We start from the raw sequence: 13935 nt of genomic DNA, 5'->3' as shown, positions 1-13935 counted from the left end.
GGAGTTGCGAAAAACTCCACGCACCGGAGCAGAGTTTTTTTCCTCATTTGCACTCACCGCCATTAAGTTGGCGACTGCGAGTGAGGAAAATCTTACTCCAGATCACCTCCCGGTTTGATTTCTCAAAGCGGGCGGTTACAGATGGTCGCTACCACTTGCGTTGAGAAACCTGTTTGTGTTGAGGAAGCTACCGCTCGAGTAGAAAACCTACTCAAATGGCAAAAAAGAAGAAGTGCCCTTTTGAGGTGTGTGGGGCTAAAAATCAGCACAAACAGTGCGACCTAACGCACTCCGCCGCTTGTGGAACTGAACTCCACCCAAGCCTAATTAAAAGGACCAGTTCTGTTCGTGCTACACATGGCAATTGTGAGTTAATACAGTAGCTCAATTAAACCAAGCGTAACACAGATATTACGAAATTTTATTAATCCTTACAATATATTTATAGCATTATTAATCACATATTTCTGTTTTGGACACCTATGTAACTCTAATTGCAGGTGTCTGTCATCATAAATCCTGTAATAACAACTGGTTTACATAATCCCAAACCAATTACAGCCTGTTTCATTGTGCCCATTACGATTACAAAAACAGATTACTAATGTGAATATGAGTGTACTATGGTAGTCTATCAGATTCCTTGCGGGCTTTATTGCAGAGTAATAGTAACCTACCCATATATCCCTATTTACCTTAACATCAAATGTTGCATGCCCTACACTGAAGCCTGTCTTACATATCTGGTGAAATTTCAAACTGCAGTGGTCCTAAGGCATCAATGGGCTTTAGCAACCAAGGTCTCACAACAAAATAGAAACAAGGACAAACTAATCTATAACAATTCCAATTGGTCTTAAACCACACACTTAAATGAAAGATGATAAATCACAGAAAGTTAAAGAAATTGATCGAAAATGAATTGTGTACACTAAGTTATGATACCTCATTTGGTTGATGCAATTACTACAGAGGTTTTTTGTGTAATCAGAGAGAAACAGAAATGAGGGATGATTGCTGCAGTGGGGAATAGTGACTTCTTTATCATAGTGCAGTGATGATGCAGCCTGTGACTCAAAGCACTGGTAATAAGCACATTGCTTTAAAATTGTATTGCACACAATACAAGAAAGGGTGACTGTGGTCAAACCCAGCTAGTCAGAGAGACGCTCAGGGCCTGATTTAGATATTGACGGACGGGTTACTCCGTCACAACGCTAACGGATATCCCGTCTGCCGAAATCAAAATCCCATAGGATATAATAGGATTTAGATTTTGGCAGGCGGGATATCTGTTACCGTAGTGACACAGTAACCCGTCTGCCAATATCTAACTCAGGCCCTTAGTCATTTTTCACGTTATAGTGATTTATTGATATTAGTTTGTGCAAAGCTATTTGTCAGAGTTCAGTCTCTTGGTCTTCCTTTTTTTCTCCACTCAAAGGAAGTCATTCTGTTCCTCCAGGTCCATGTCCTCTCCTCCTCAGCAGGCTCCCTCTACTCCTTCCCCGTCCTCTTTGTTCTTTTTCTCTCTATGGGCAGGAGTCAGGAGTAACGCGGCCCTCAAACAAATAATACCATGGGATCAGAGGGATGCAGATATATACTAACACTATCCTTTCCTATGGGTGCCCATCACCATATCAGTGCTCAGTGCTGTGATGTACTCTAATACACTCTGTGCTTTTTATACCCCCCGAACCACATTCATGACATGGCCACCTTGCTGTCCACCACCTCGAGACTACTCCACAGGCCTCCAGTACTTGCCGCAGGCCACAGCCCTCCAGGGTTGTGACGGTGTGAACCACAGCATCCTCCTGCTCCTTGGGATTGCTCGGTTCAACAGCAGGGTAGCAGTTGTCTGGCTGTTCTTAGTCCTGGCCCTATGCTTGTGATCTCGGCCCAGCGGCTTTTCTCCACCTCTGTCTCCATCACCGTCAGCCTCTTCCTTCTTCTTGCTGAGGCCAGCTCTGCCCGAGGTGTCTCATCCTGGCTGCTCTCTTCCTCTCGGCTCTGCAACCCTGACTCATCGCATGCACCTCTCCATCTGTTGATTTCCATATTTAGGTCGAGCCTAGGCAGTGCATGCGCTGTCTCTCCGAGACATTTAGTAATCGATATGTGGACTGACAGTCTGCCCACTGGCTTTTCATTGGTTTATTTGATTGTCTTATAAAAATTCTTCCTTTGTAGTGGTTAATTTGGCTTTAGTCCTTCCTTTTATAGTTGTTTGATAAGGCCTACACTAAACTTTCCCCCATTGGGTTGAAGTATTTGGTTTGGAACTATTTTATCTCTTTGTTTGCTTATGTTGAATGTGCACACACCTTTTGTTTTGGTTGGGTTTGTAATTGAAAATGTTTTTGTTTGTTGCCGATATTTTTTTGGTGGAAGGAACGTGTTTGTATTTTTTTTTCATTTCATTCGTTTATGTTGAACGTGTATGCAGCTTTTATTTTGGTTGGATTTGTAATTGAAAATATTTTTGTGTGTTGTCGATATTTTTTTGGTAAAAGGAATGTATTTGTATTTTTTTTTCTTTTCGTTTGCTTATGTTGAACGTGCTTGCAGCTTTTATTTTGGTTTGGTTTGTAATTCAAAATGTGTTTGTGCGTTGCCAATATGTTTTTTGGTGGAAGGAACGTGTTTGTATTTTGATAAATTGGTGCATAATGAAAGGCCCCTTTTTACTATTACGGAGTGTGGTGGAGAAGTACATACGTTAAAGGGAACTTTAAAAGAAAGGGCTTTTATATTGTAGCATATTTATAATAATTTGTTAAACCTATAATCAGCTTTTTTTGCTTATTTAATCTGTAGTTTTATTTCCTAATTTTACTCTATTGTGGAAAGTATAAGAGATGCTCGGTTGGTAATTGTATTTGCAAAATGGACAGGATGGTAAAGTTTAGATACATTAAAGGGAACTTTAAAAGAAAGTGCCCTTATCTTGTAGCGTATTTTCAAAAATGTGTTAAATGTGCATGTATTTTATTTTGGCTTGTGTCTGTAATTGAACATTTGTTTGTGCGTTGCTGATATTTTTCAGGTGAAAGGAACATGTTTGTATTTTGATGAATTGGTGCGTAATGGAAGTCCTTTTTTTGCATTTATTACGGAGTATGGTGGTTAAATCTACTTTAATATTTTGCTCCCTGGAATTATTTATATGTTTTCCGACATTGTTTTTTTGTTCCATTTCTGCGATTGAACTATGTGAGGTTACTGTTTTTTTATGTGGAAACGGAGAGTGTTGGTTAATTTTTGCCGATTTATTGATATGTTTAGTTCCTTAATAGAAGCAACTAAAGGTTTTTTTTTGGCCAACTTCTTAGTAATTTATGAGTTAATTGAATTTTCTTATGTTCCCGTCAGTTAGTTTGTAGCTTTCTTTCTTAATTTTAATGTAATGTTGAAATTATAGGAGACGCCGGATTGATACTTAACAGTAGTTTTCCCTCCCTTCCATTTTTTTGGTTTGAAGAGTTCAGTTATTATTAGAACGGAGCGTGTGGGCATTTAATTTTTACCAGTTTATTTTAAATGTGCTACCATGTACAGCGCTTTATTTATATATTGATTTTGGTTGTGATGCCAACCTGAAAAGAAAGCACTACGATATTGTAGCATAAATACAATAATTCGTTAAACAAATAGCACCTATGCCCTATTTTGGATATAAATTGAGTCTTCAGAGCAATGTTTATTGGCTGTAACCATTGTAATACCCGATTTAAACATTCTTGCTTACTAATGTGCTTTTTTTCTGTAAATTTGTTTGTTAAAATTTCAGTTTACTTTATGTGTTTATTTTTTCATTGACTCTAGTATGTGTAATGTTCTCTCTATATGGCTTGGCAGCTTCAGCAGTGACTTACAGTCTGTGTGGGACGTTTGACATCCTTTTGTTTTTGGCAACTGAGTTAATGTATTTTCCACATATGCCGCAGACACAAAGATACCGATCTTTACTACAAGCCTCATTTGCGCTTGAGTATCCTGTCTTGAGTAAAATTCTAATGTTTCACACTACTCCAGACTTTTAGGAGCACTCTTCCCTGTTTTTTAAACAAGTGTGAACACCTTACAATTAGCTTATATTTTAGGCAGTCTCCCACCCTGTCACAGTTCAGGAAGGAACTCAAGACCTGGCTCTTCGACTGATCCTCAGCCCCCCCTACCTTCCCCAGCGCCTTGAGACCCTCACGGGTGAGTAGCTGCGCTTTACAAATCCCTGATTGATTGACTGATTGAAAAGCAGCCTAAAGCCAGCATTATTTTTGTTAAAACGCTTCTTTTGACAAACTGGTGTTGCTTTATTATTTGGGGGGGGGCGGGATTCGCGTACGTGCATACAATTTATGTACCTTTTTTTCAGTTATGTGGCAAATTACTTTTGTGGAAATTAAATGCAGCATTATTTTCAATTTATTAATTTGCAGATTGCAAAACACTTCACTGCTATAGCGAAAGCTGTGTGGATTTCTTTTCCGTATTTTATGTAGCTCTAACATTTTGGTGAAATGCTTTACTGCCACTTAAAATGCTGCGTGTTCTTTATTGTAGGTATGCTTTTGGTTCTGAAGGTTTAATTTCCAGTGGAAACAGACCATATGGACACATACTTTTATTACTTATTTTCTATGCACAACAATGTAGCACTGCATTACTATGTTCTTGCCGTTCTTTAATACTTTAATAAAACACTTGGCAGCTTAATATATCTATTCTAGTAGTGAAGGCAACCTGAAACGAAAGCGCTGCTAATTTGTAGCACACATAACATAGCTATTAAAACCATTGGCTAGCATGCACTAATTTAAATATATATTCCGTCTTCTGGCCCAAAATAGTTTGAAGACGCCTTCAAAGGATTTTTGAAAGGCAAGCCCATGAACGAGTGATAGTGATTGGCGTGCGGTGGGAGTGGTTAAAAGCCCACAGATAAATTACAACAGGTCAAAGCGCTTGTGCGGTCGACCTAAAAAGCATAGCAGGTATGCTGCACACTCCCATCTTTGTAATTTGCCGCAGTTAAACACTTTTGCCATCATTTTGTTAATGTTACTATCTGGTTGTATTCTGGCCTTTGTAGTTTGCCTTCCAACAGTGCCTTCAAAATGCCAGTATGCCGTACATTACTGAAATTCATAAATGTGACCTGCCCCGATATATATATTGCGATGCTCACACACACGCCGCCCTTCACTCCTAAGCGTTGGAGGCACTGCACCCTCAATATACTGATATTTACAACTTTGACCCGCGGTTGGTATATCACCCCGCTCTCTCTTGCTCATATACCCTGCAGCAGGCACATTATCCCTGTGAGTTATCTTTCTGGCCAGTTGTGACCTGCAGGTTGTACACATTTCTGTACAACAACAGAAGCAAGCTAGAGGCCTGCAAAAGCGCACAGAAGCCCTTACTGGGGTTTCGTTCACGGTTATGTAAGTGGGCATTGGTTCATGCACTGCAGGGATGTGTTTAAACTACACACTGGCTCCCTCTCAAAGAGATGGTGCTAGCCCCTCTTTCTACCTGCTCTCACTGAGGACCAAGAGTTCAATAGGTCTGTTCCATAGGCCCTACCATCCCTCCCTCACATTACATATCTCCTCTCTGTACTACATTCTAACACTTTACACTATTCCAGCTCTCCCATCCCCCAATACCTCCAAATACCCCTTCACTTATCACCTATCACTCTCTTTTCTGCTCTATCTCCCTCATCTATCTCCCTCTCTCATACACTACTCCCACGTCACTCATATAATTAACTTCAAATCTTCACACACAATTTATGGATGTCATTTTTTAAACTTTCCTTCCCTCAAACACACGCTATCCTCCTCTTTCAAGCAATTCTTCAACATACACAAAAGGTCCCTCTTTAAACACCTATAACATCCTCTCACCTTATTTCTCTCTTCTCACACACTATTACTGCTCCTCTTTCTCAATATCAATAACTATATCATAACACTACCCATCCCTTTCATGCTTCCTTTCACTCTATTCTCTACAACTATCACCACTATCTGTTCACCAAAACACACAATTCTATTACACAAATACACTAAACAACACACAATGCCACAAAACACAAATAAACAACGAACTATTCCAATAGTACACCCATGACTATATGACACACCATGTACATATGCTACACTACAAAACAAAACACATAACTAAAAAACATCATATACAATGCCAATAGCTCTAACTCTAACACATGCAAGACCTGTTGCATTGCAAATGCGTGTTAGCACTGCCGGCTTTGAGGACCACATGACATCATTTTGAAGGACTGGTGCGCTACAGTGCTCTACTCAGGGAAATGTGGCGGCGGCCATCATGGACTCATCGGGTGTGGTAGACGGCCGTTTACAGTGACATTAAGTGTCCACTACAAAGTAAGTGTTAACATTCAGTTTTAGACATTTTGCAGCAGTTTCAAAATACTTTTAGAGATGCCCATTGCTGCAAGTTGTAATTTCTAGTATTCATCTTTTTCCATGCACTTCATTGCTTGGCGTTACTCGCAGGAAAGTGTCACCCTGAGTGTCACACATTTGGCAGTTGAATGTCACTCATAAGTGCACTTGAACCATGAAAATGTCACACATAAGCAATCTGAAAACTTGGCAGCTACGAATGCAGGCACTACCAATTCCAGTCTCTGGCACTACTGATTCTAGTCAAAGACACTCCTGTCTCCAAGCACTGGCACTGCTGAATCAAAACATAGGGCCTGATTTAGAGTTTGGCAGACGGGTTACTCCATCACAAACGTGACCGATATCCCATCCGCTGTATTACGATTTCCACAGGATATTATGGTTTCGTAATGCGGCGGACAGTACTCCAAGCACGGGCACTGTTCACTAAATTGAAGATAATCCCAACACTAAGCACCGAACACTCCTGTGTCCATTGCAGCTAATGCATATTCCAAGCCTAGGCACCGCTGACCGACTTACAGATAACCTGATTCAAGCATAGGCACTACCCACTCCATTAGAGATAACACTGACTCCAATACAGGCACTGCTGATTCCAGACAAAGACACTTGACTCCAAGCCCAGGCATGTGTGGCTCATTACAGATGATGCTGACTTCAACTCATTTGCTCCTAACTCTAAAAGCATGCACTACTGATGTAAAACACTGTCCCTGCTTCTTCCATAAACAGGCACTGCTCACTCAATTACACCTAACCCTGATTTCAGGCACAGACACTACAGAGTTCTGTCACAGGCACTCCTGACTACAACCACATGCACTGTTAACTCCAAACACTTCTGAATCCAAGCACAAAAACTGTTGTCTCCAGGCACTGCTGACATTAATTACAGGCACTGCTGATTCAAAACACAATTGCTTTTGATTCCATACAATGACTCCATTACAGCTAACAAGCATATGGGCATTGCTGAATCCAAGTACATGCCCTACTGATGTAAAACACTGTCACTGTCTACTTCACAAACAGGCACTTCTTACTCAATTACAGATACCCTAGACTCCAATCACAGGCTCTGCTGACTCCAAGCACAGGCACAGTGTGTTCAAAACACAAATGCTGCTGATTCAAAACATAGGACCTACTGTCTCCTGTCACGGGCACTGCTCATTCAATATATGCACCGCTGATTCAGCCACTCCTGACTTCATGCCCAGGCACTGCTGAATCAAATCACAGCCATTTGACTCCAAACAGAGACAATGGTGACTCAATTTAAAATACCTGTGCCTCTAATTACAGGCACTGCTGATGCCTGTCCCAGGCACTGCTCACTCTAGTCACAGGCACTCCTGAGTCTAGTCACAGGTACTCCTGACTCATAAAAGATAATGTTAACTCCAGATACAGGTGCTCCTGACTCCAAGCATAGGCACAGTTCATTCAGTTACAGATAATGCTGACACCAAGCACAGAACACTCCTGTCTCCAGTGCATCTAATGCTAATTCCAAGAATAGGCACTGTGACTCAATTACAAATAACTTGAGTCCAATCAAAGGCACTTCTGACTTTATTGCAGGTAATTCTGACTCTAAATACACGCACTGCTGACTCCAGTCAAAGGGGCTTTGGTTCAAAACACAGGCACACGCAGGATGACTCCAGGCACTCCTAACTTCAAGCATATGGTTCAAAATGCAGGCACTAGTAACTATCTCAGATTAACCTGATTCCAAATGCACTCCTCCTTCTAATCCCAGGAACTTCTGGTTCAAAACACAGGCCCTGCTAACTCCAAGGATAATCACCCCTGACTATTTACAGATAATGCTGACTCCAAGGCCAGGGGCACCTGGCTCCGAAGAAGGACCCTACTGATGTAAAACACTTTCACTTACTCCACAGAAATGCACTGCTCACCCACTTACAGATGGCACAGAGTCCAAACACATTTAGTCATAACTCCAGTCACAAGCATTCCTGACTCCAAACATAGGCACTCCTGCATGAGCAGTACTCATGTAAAACATTGCCACTTTTTAATTCATGACCAGACTCCAGTACCAGGCACTCCTGAATCCGAGCACAGGCACCGCTGCCTCCATGCACAGAAACATTTCATCCCAAGCACTCCTAAATCCAAGTACAGACACTCCTTGACCACTTATGGGAATGCTGACTCCAACCACAGCCACTGCTGACTCCTATCACTGAATTACAGATTCAAAACACAGGTACTATAGTCTCTAGTCACAGGCACTGCTCACTCAAAACAGGAGCTGTTGATTCCAGGCAATCCTGACTTCAAACACAGGCACTGCTGATTCAAAACATATGTACTGTTGACTTAATACACAGAAATTTCTAAGTTAAGCACAAGCTCCCTCAATTATAGATAATCTTTACTCCAAGCACAGACACCCCTGACTCTGTTACACTTAATGCTCACTGCCAGTCCGGGCACTGCTACCTAAATTACAGGGAATCCTGACTTCAAGGCAGGGGTTCCCAACTCGAAGCCCAGGCACTAGTGATGTAAAACACTGTCACTGCTTACTCCATGAACTGCTCACTCAGTTACAGACAATCCTGCCTTCAGTCATAAGTGCTACTGACACATGGCGTCAGGCACTCCTGACTTCAACCACATGCACCACTAATTCCAAGCACAGCTGAATCCAAGAACAGCTACTCCTGACTTCAGACACAGGCACCGCAGACTCGAAGCACAGGCTCCACTGATTCAAAACATTACTGCTGATTCAGAACAGGCACTACTGATTCCAGTCACAGCGGACTCCATTACAGCTCACATGGGCCCTCATTACGAACATGGCGGTTTGGCCCACCATGCCGGCATTGGCGGCCGAAGCCGCCAGCCGGCATGGCGGGCCAAAACCCCATATTCTGAACATGGTGAGGACCATCATCGGCAACCCTCACCCAACTCCAGGCTCCCGCCGTCAGGCAGCCTGGCGGTGAGTTGAAACACTACCCGCCAGGGTAGCTGCGCTACCCTGCGGATAATGTTGAATTTTTGCCAGCATATTCCTGGCGGGATATCCCGCCAGGGAAAGGCTGGCGGAGGGGGTCCCCTGCACTGCCCATGCACTTTGCATGGGCAGTGCAGGGGCCCCAGTGCAGAGCCCCGTCGCGCATCTGCGCGACAGGTGCAACTGCACCTTCCGCATAGAGGCATTGACGGCGGCTCCATGTGGAGCCGCTGTCAATATCCCGGACGGGTCTTTCTGTGAGCCGGCGGGCGGAAACAATGTTTCTGCCCGACAGCCCACAGAAATGTTCATAATGTGGCTGGCCGGCCGGGTTCCGGGGTCGCTGGCGGTCAGTGTTTTGACCGCCAGCATGAACACGGCGGTTGTTACCGCCGTGTTCATAATGACCCCCATAGACTCCAAGCACAAGCACTGCTGACTCCACACATATTCTCTACTGTTGTCCAACACTATTGAATCCACATCCAGGCACTGCTCACTCAATTACAAATAAATCAGACTCCAATCTAAGCACAGGCATGTCTCACCCTAAGCACTCCTAACTCCAAACGCAGACACTGTTGGCTCAAGTCACCTGCAATGAGAAGAAAACAGAAATGATGGGGATAGATCAACACTTCTGGTATTCCTTAATAATGAAAGTATCATTTATCAGTGTCTGCCTGAGAACTTCAGGATTGCCACCAGGTCAAGCGTCATTTAATTGTGATGCCCAACACAAAGTTACATATTACATTTTCTAGACACTTGACATACATTTCCTTCACATATGCATATATAAACAATGTACACATAAAAAAAATTACAAACCAAATTTGCTTATCCTTGTCTCTCGTTGTACATCTTTAATGGTATGGGTGTTTGTTTACTTATTTAGGCCCATATTTATACATTTTTACATTTAATATGGCCACGTCGACCTTTATCATTCTGAGGAACCTATTGGCTTAAAACAGGCTTTCGGCAGATTCATTTTGAGTGCGAGGAGCAAGTAAATGAACAGAGGTTTTTTCTTTATACTCCCTGCTTTGTTGGACTATGTAGGGGTGGATTACAAACTAATGCCCATATTTATACTTTTTTTGCGCTGCGTTTGCGCCGCTTTTTGACACAAAAGCGGTGCAAACTTACAAAATACAATTGTATTTTGTACATTTGCACTGCTTTTGCGTAAAAAAATAATCCTCCCTATTGACTCCTGTTACAGACACTCCTATTTCTAGACACAGGCACTTCTGACTCCATGCACATGTGCTACTAATTCAAACACAAATGCTGCTGATTTGAACTATGCACTGCTGGCTCCAGTTACAGGCACTACTTATTCAAACATGTATTACTGATGTATAACACTGTCACTGCTTACTCCACAAATAGACAGTGCTCATTCAATTACAGACAATCCAGACTCCAATCACAGGCATTTCCAGTGGAAAAGAATAAGTGCTAGGGCCTAAACGTTTGCTTACAAATTGGATACAATTGGATTTATATTTCAGCGGATAGAATATCAGTCACCGTTGTGAGGAGTAACTCATCCGCCAAGATCTAAATCAGGCCCTTAGTTTTCCCTTGGCTAAAACATCAATTTGACCTCTTACATAACATTTAACCCCTCGGGTGCCGTGGAAGTAATGGTTACGTCCTGGGAAGCACTGTGTGCTGACCTCATCAGAGGCTGCCCACAATGCGCTGGAAGCTCAGCTTCCAGCACGGATCGGTGAAAAATGCAAAAGCATTTCTCCTCCGATCACGTGGAGGGGGCGAGAGAGGCATGAAAGGAGAGGAAAGGCCTTTCCTCTCCTTTCATGTCTCTCTCAGCATTTCTGCTGCTTGATCGCAATGGGATCGGGCAGCAGAAATGCCACTAGACACCAGGGAATTGTTTTTTTTTTTGTTTATGGCATAAGGGGAGCGGCTCCTTGGGCAAGTGCCGCTCCCCAGGCGGGCAATTTATTTTTAGGCAATTTCTGCCCACCCTGGGGGCAGATCGGCCTATTATAATTAGGCCGATCTTCCCCCAGGGGGGGGGCAGAAACCGCTAGAAACCAGGGATCTTTTTTTTCATATTTTTTTTTTATGTATGTGGTGAGCAACCCCTTAGGCAAGGGTCGCTCCGTTGGGGGCAAATTAACTTTTACGCCTTTTCTGCCCCCTTTGGGGGTAGATCAGCTGATTTTTTATCAGGCCACAAGGGGGGCAGAAACCACTACACACCAGCAAGTTTGTTTTTTTATTTACGTTTATACATAAGAGGAGCGGCCCCTTGGGCAAGGGCTGCTCCCCAGGGGGGCACTTTCTATTTTTTAGCCCTTTTCTGCCCCTGGTGGGGGGAGAGGGGCAGAAACCCCTAGACACAATTGACATATTTTTTTATGTTTACTTTTTTTTATATATATATGGGGAGCTACCCCTTAGGCAAGGGTCGCTCCCCTGGGGGCAAATTGTCTTTAGGCCATTTCCACCCCCTTGGGGGCAGATCGGCCTATTGTTGTTAGGCCAATTTGACACAGGGGGGGGCAGAAACCACCAGACACCAGGGATTTTTATATCTTTGCTTCAATTTCACGCAAGGGGGGCGACCCCTTATGCAAGGGTCGTTCCCCTGGGGGCCAATTTATTTTAGGCCATTTCTGCCTCCCTTGGGGGCAGATCGGCCTATTTTTACTAGGCCGATCTGTCCCTAAGGGGGCCAGAAACCACTAGGCACCAGGGATTTTTTTTTGCACCAATTTCATGTAAGGGGAGTGACCCCTTAGGCAAGGGTCGCTCCCCTGGGGGGGGGGCAAATTTATTTTAGGCCATTTCTGCTCCCCTTGGGGGCAGATCGGCCTATTTCTATTAGGCCGATTCAGTGGCTGCCTGAGCAATCATCGAGTAAACAGTAGCACCACCTCTGCTGCTCACCGTTGCTGGCCACTGTGACCTTACTGGGAGGTAAACAGCTCGCCAACTCTGTGACCTACTCACTAGTGCCGGAAGACTAACACTGCCCTGGAAAATCCCTGTATTCTTACCTTCCATCGTCACTGACAGCCTTTGAAAGCGGAGAACAAAAACACAGGCAATGATCTATCTTTCTGCAGTAATAGTGAAAGTGAAATAATAATGTATGCTCGCCATGCTTCCAGGGATTTAATTGGCAGGACTGAGAGAAACCCCTCCCCTGAAGAATTCTGTGCCCCCACATGCATAAGAGGAACCAAAGACTACAACTCCCAGTGTGCAGGCGGTGCCAGCCACACCTCATCAAATAGGATCATAGTGTCAGTTCTCCTCAGTTCTGAGGTGCAGCACGTTCTATGGCAGACTGTAGCTGTGGAGAACTTAGGTGTCAAGAGTACCAGCAGTCACCCTGGGCTTATATTGCCCACACTTAGTTTGCCTTTTTAAGCTCACACGGTAGTGACAAAAACTAAAATACACGCCCCAGGATGCAAAGGACGCTTTTCTAAATGCAGCACTGAATACATGACATCGGGCTGCTTTTATTAGGGTCGAGCGCAAAGTGCCTTTGTGGGCTTTTAAAGACACCCAAGTCAAGTCCATCAGTTTGTTAGGGTCGAGAGCAAAGCACTCCATCCCTGGTGTAATGGCCTTGTGGGCTTTTAACCACGCCCACGTTGAGACCACCAGTTTGGTTGGATCGGGGCTTGCCTTTTAAAATTAGCATGGTTTAATTAGTGAAAGGCATGCATATGTCATGCCTTTTCCAGTGTATAGCCAGTCTTGAGTGCACCGGCCAACTACTGAAAACATACAAGGGTCCATGTTTTTTGTATGGTTTCTACACTACTTTTTCTCTTAATTTCGTTGGCAGCGCAATCTTGCTGGGCAGTAGTAGAGCGCTTTGCATGACATCAACCCTGTTACATGGATATTTGCACTTTTGCCGGTTATATGGATAATTGCACTTTTGCCAGTTACATGGATAATTGCACTTTTGCCGACAGATTTCACTGCAAGGAACTTCTGTTTCCTTTTGTGTGTTTGCTTTGCATTCGGCAGCCATTGGTTTGTTTATGTGAAACGGTTTTACTTTTCATTTTATGTGGCAAGAAAAGTCTGGTTAGGAGTTTACAAAGCTAATAGCTTTAACTCGAACAAACATGAGACCCATTGCATTGCAAATGCTTGTTTTTGTTTGCAGTTTTACATAGCGCAAACTCGACGGATAGGTATTGGAGTGCTTTACACGGGTACAAAGTTCCATTACAAGAGAACACATTTATTGATTTTTAGCCACAGGAGATTAAATGATTTGCACGAATCACAAAATATTTAGCGGACACTCGAACCTGGATGCCGTAATGACACAGAGTTGCCTTTCCAAAACAAGTTTATTGTATGTCAAAACACCGCACTGCAAGAGCGTACATCAATATCCAATTACCTGCGGCAACTCTCCGATCCTAGATTCCAATTCAAACATTTAGTTACGCCATA

The sequence above is a fragment of the Pleurodeles waltl genome, chromosome 1_1 (assembly GCF_031143425.1).
Source record: "Pleurodeles waltl isolate 20211129_DDA chromosome 1_1, aPleWal1.hap1.20221129, whole genome shotgun sequence".
Lineage (NCBI taxonomy): Eukaryota > Metazoa > Chordata > Amphibia > Caudata > Salamandridae > Pleurodeles > Pleurodeles waltl.
Note: the sequence above shows the minus strand (reverse complement) of the source record.